Source organism: Telmatherina bonti (assembly GCF_933228915.1).
Source record: "Telmatherina bonti genome assembly, chromosome: 20".
Taxonomy (NCBI): Eukaryota; Metazoa; Chordata; class Actinopteri; order Atheriniformes; family Telmatherinidae; genus Telmatherina; species Telmatherina bonti.
Window position 1 is genome coordinate 9,652,129 of NC_136618.1, and position 5,590 is coordinate 9,657,718.

The following is a 5,590-nucleotide window of genomic DNA, read 5'->3' on the forward strand; positions in this document are numbered from 1 at the left end:
CTGCTCTCGTCTTTCCTCATCTTTTTATAAAAATTCAACAAGTCCAGTTTTCGTACCACACAGACAGACTGCAGTTTTATATCGACTTTTTGGTGCCTCTTTATTTCCCCCCTCCTTTCTTTTTTTTTTTAAACCTAGTTTGCGAGTTCTGAAGGGGCCTTATTTTCCAGATTTCCCTCCACGTTTGATTCTTTTCTGTCTGCCGTGCTGGCAGACGGCTGGTTTGCGCTAGTCGAGCTGCTGCCATCCTCTCAGACTGGGAACACTGTGGATCCTCCGACAGGAAGCAGAAATATTAGTTATCTGATTGTATCATCATGCTGGACCGTCCGCAGCCTGTGAGGCACACATTCACACTTTTCTTTTGCTTTATTCCTCAGTCTGTGTTGTTTACGTGGCCTGGAAGTGAGAATTAGCTGACAGTAAAATGTGAAATTTATTACTTATGTAGACTCAATTGCCACTAAAAATCATGAAATCTGAAAGTTAATTACCAGTTTAGTGAAATTAGACGCAATTGATCCGGATTTGACCACTGAATTTAACATGTAATTTATATCATTTGATGAGCCAGAGTTAGTCTTTCAGTTTATTTGCATAGAAGACACTTTAATAGATGCTGCAGCAGCACTGCTGGTTGTGTTGTCACTTTGTAAACGCTACGAGTCCTTTAGCAGGTGTTTAGGAGCAAGATGCAGTTATACTCATCAACATTGTGACTTTGCAATTTGGTGTTTAACATGTGCAACATATGTCTGAACTTTCAGATCATGTAAAAATGGAAGAAAAGCCCCCCCCCGCAATCAAAGTTTCATTCAGTCTAAATCTTGTGAAATTGGGATGAAATCATAAAGCCCCTTTCAGACGGCGCTCTAAATGAAGCAGATACCAACGGATGGTTTGATAGTACGTTTCTAAGTTGCATTAACACACACTCTGAGTGGTGGTGTGTCTTTTCTCCATCTGATAACAGCTACACTTGTTACTGAGTACTATAAACGTCTCTAATAAAAGCCAGAATCACCAGCTGTGGCCCTCGAGGGCCGCTGTCCTGCAGGTTTATGGTCCTGTTTCCACCAGATGGTTGGTAGCGGATGGTTTTGTCGAGTTTGATTCAGTAAATTCTGATATTTGTAGTGTTTCAGACAGCCAAAAAGAGCCATATCGGATAGTGAAGGCTGCGTAAGCAGCATAGTGGCGTGAAGTCATAGCGGCACGATGCTTTCTTTAGTTCTAATGAAAACCATGAAGCAGAGACGAGGGAGAACGGGGGACATCTAGCAGTTTGTGTCTCATTTCTACCTTTGATGACAAAAAAAGAAGAAAAATAAAACACCACCGATTTCAATGGGACTGTTCCTGCATGACTTCAGCCAATCAATGGACTGCAGAGTGTAAAGCCCCCCCATCTGAACTGAATCTTTGGATATGGTCCTCAGCGGTAGGGTCCAAAAAAAGTGGGACTTTTCATATCCATATTCTGGCTCTCCTCCCAGTCTGTGAAAACGTATAAAAACTCGAACCAAACTGGACCTTCTGGTGGAAACTGGCTAAAGATGTTTCTCCTCTGCAGCACATCTGGCTCAAATAAGGTGGATCTCCAACAGCTTGTGGTCCATTTCTGCACAAGCCTGTTGTCTTCCATTGGAGTCCAGTGTTTTACAGCATGGACAGTGATGTCCTCATCCAGGACACGCCGATGTGGACATGAATTGTTGTGGAAACAGTGAGACATTTGCGACACTGATGAGGTTAATGCTGCTTGTCATGTCTGAAAGGGGCTCAATCATGTAGTAGAACAGAAAATGTTACACTTTTTCTTCCATATTTAAAAACAATTCACAACAGATTTGGTTGATTTCTGAGCATTTTGCTGTGCTATAGATGAAATGTGGCTATTCACCAGACAAACTTCAACATGTAGGTCATTCCCATGAAGCTCTGCAGCTTTCGTTCGGCTCAACCTTTTTTTTTTTTTAAACTTTGTCACAAACGTGTTATAACGCCTTAAATCTCCAGGGGGCGCTCTGCACTGGGACTACAGGATTATCAGGGACCACTGAAGCCCTCGAGGTTGTCTTGTTTTGCAGCGTCTCACAGGGACAGAACTAATGTTTCATGTCAACGTTATTTGATCTGTTTTGTGTTTGTTATGAGATGCACCTGAGAACCAAAATGCTGTTTTTTCTACTTAAGAAATAATGAGGTACAAGCTGACATGTACAGGTTGTTATTATAATTATTTTATTGTTTATTTTCAGATGATGCCATTCCGGAAATGGATTTCAATGGGTTTTTTTGTCGGTTTGGACAAGTCGAGGATAATTTAAATGACTTGGCTGAATTTTTGTCTTTTTTTTTAATGTAATTTGTAACAATGGTACGAAGTGTCCATGTTGGTTGTCCTATTGTGTTAGAAGGAATAGATCGATAAGCTGGGCTGAGATTCCTTCATGTGCAGCTGCACTGAGATCAGATCACTTCGACGTCTCGGTGAGATGAACCAAGATGTTGGTGAGCAGCGCTGATCTCGGCCGCATTACGCCTGCAGGAATCCAGCCTGATTTTACTGTAGATGTTGCGTACTGCATGAACCATTGAAGTTGATGTTTAGACTGTGTTGTAGCTCAACTAGAATTAAATTATGATGTTTGAACCACTGTGTCTGTTTCAGTTTGTTCATGTTGACTGAAAGTGGGATCAGGTTGGGGTATACGGGGGTGTAAAGCTGCGTTTTAACCTGAAGTCCTGAGTACTTTTAGCACCAGGAACCTTTCCAAAAAGCCAAAAATATTTGCTTGATGTGGTTTGATTGCTTACAGTTTTGGTTTTGGGTTAGGTGCAGGACTTTTTGGCTTCACTGCAGTGACCTGATCAGTTCAGATGATGAGTCACTTTACAGAACAGCAGGAGGAAATGATGTCTGCTGGAGCGAAGAAAACCACCTTGTTCTGAATACTTCTAAAACCTGGTAGTGATTTTAGATGTAAGAACAAGGTGCCTTTTGTCATTTATGAGTCAGAGGTACAAATGGTGGATAAATGTAAGTTCTTGGGTATCACTCTCCAAAGACCTGAGCTGGCAGTCCAATACTAGTAATATATCTAAAAAAGGCTCGCCAGCGTCTCTTTTTAGAAAATTAAGGGAATTTACTCAAAACAAAACCATTCCTTTAACCTTTTTATCGGTGTGCCATTGAAAGCCTTGCTACCAGCTCTATCATGGTGTGGTTTGGCAATCTCACAGTGAAAGAAAAGGAGACTTTAAACAGACTCGTTCACTCTGCTCAATGAACAATAGGCTGCGACCGACCACTTCTGGAGGACATTTATTAGTCCAGACTTTTAAAAGGAACTTTACAGATCATTAATGATCCCTCTGGCCATCCTGCTACTGAGTTTGAGGTCCTGCCCTCAGGTAGACGATACTATGCTATTAAATGCTCTACATCTTGGCACTCTGAAAATACCTCAGACAGGCACCCCATCACTATTTTAGTTATTGTTTTAGCTATCTTAAGTGCTGCGTTTTACTAATTATTTCTTTTATTTTGACTATTTTAGGACATCTTTACTTGTGTTGTATGTCTTATGTGCTCTTACTACTGCTTTCCAATGAGGTTTTAACACTGCAAACGGCAAATAAACGGAACTGGTAATTTTTATGTGTGAAACCACCGTGAATGACTAAGAGATCCTGGTGGCTGATGAAGCTCGTCTTCCAGAGGAAGGTGGGGTTAAATATAGCAGTAATGGCAGGATAATTATAGAAAGCAGCTGGTGGCTTTTTAAATGACGGGCAGTCCCCTTCTCCGTTTGTCTGATTCTCACCTCGTCATCCCGCTCATGTCCAAATGGTTCCTATTGCCTTCCCTGTCCCCTGTAACTTTTGATCATCTGCTGCCCAGTGTCTTAGAAAGCCTTTTTGGATCTTGTGCCATGGACAGATTTCAGCAGATGCTGCTTCTGAGTACAAAAGCAACGTAGCTGAAAACAATAAGATGATATCTAGTGTAAACAGTGAGTATGCTCATAGATCCATCCATCTATCTTCCTAATTGGTAGAATCAATTCAGGTTTGTGGGAAGCTGGAGCCATCCCAGCAATCATTGGGCGTTAGGCAGGGTACACCCTGGTCAGGGTTGCCAGTCTGTCACAGTATACTCAGATGTAAGCAGTAAAGCAATTATCAGGTTTTATGCATCAATACTTTCTAAAAACAAGTTGTTCTTTAAGTCTTAAAATAGTTCTTACATGATGTAGCTACATGACACATTACAATTATTTAACAAAAACAGACTAAATAAAGAAGCAGTATCTGAGACTGCTCACTCACCACTTTCATAAGAAAAAAGTTGCAGCCTTGTGCTGCTGATCAGCGCATTGATTAACTGATCATTATTATTTTGAACTCCTCTGCAGCATTGAAATGTGTCTTAACACAATGCCAAGGAGCAAAGACATCAGCAACTGTTGCTGCCCATCAAACAGGGAAGGGTTATGAGGTCATTTTCAAACTATTTGGAGTCCATTATTCTGCAGCGAGAAAGATTATTCACAAGCGGAAAACATTCAAGACAGCTTCCAATTGTCTCATCAGTGGATGTCCCAGAGATGTCCCAAAACCCCCAAGAGCTACATGTCTGAATCAACATGCCTCTGTTAGCATAAATGTTCCTGACAGTGCAATGAGAGAAATACTTAACAAGTATGACTTGTTTGGAAGGGTTGCAACAGAAAGTCTAATCTCTACAAAGAAAAACTGTATCTTTAGCATCTATGCTGATCAAACTTCAGCGCCCACCTAAACATTTTGTAGATTAGCCATTTAACTGATAACATAGCAATAAAAATTAGCGATATCCCCTACAAGAACAGAAGTGGAATCTGTAAAGCTGCATAGTTAGAGGTCAAAGAAACAAAGAATCAGATGTGTTCAGCTGATCTTTTAACTTCAAGATACTAGTCTGACAGCAGGTGTGGTAAGCAAGCAGATTTGGTTAGCTAAACAAAAGTTGTAGCTTTGATTGAACGTTAGCTTAACTCATCACAGCGAGTCATTTGCTTCTTGCCCCTCCCACCTCACAACTCCACCCCCATGAGTTTAAATTACAAGCACCAGCACCAACAAATATGGCACCCAAGGCAAGTGTTAACATAACTTTATAGAAATCTATCCTTCCATCTGGAGGCCTGGGGGAGCCAAGAAAAGTCTGAAGCAGAACGCAGGGATTAAGGCAGAATGAGTGAAAAGATGGTGGCTGATAGATGGATGAAAGAGGAATAGATGGGAGGGGGGTTTCCAGTTCCTTTAGTACACTCATCTCCCAAAGAAGCACAGGGAGTCACTTTACCAGCACTGTATTTTTAGAAGCAGAGAACACAGACGCAGGGATCCATGTCGCTCTTTATCCATCACATACATTCCTGCATCATCCATTTCCATTTTAAAGTTCTTTATGGGAAAGTCAATGTCCTTCGGATCCTTTAGGATTAGCACATGAACTCTTCATGCTACATGCCGACGTCTAAACCAGGCAAACCAGAATCACTTGGGTGGAGTTTCTCTTACATTCTAAAAAATCTGCATT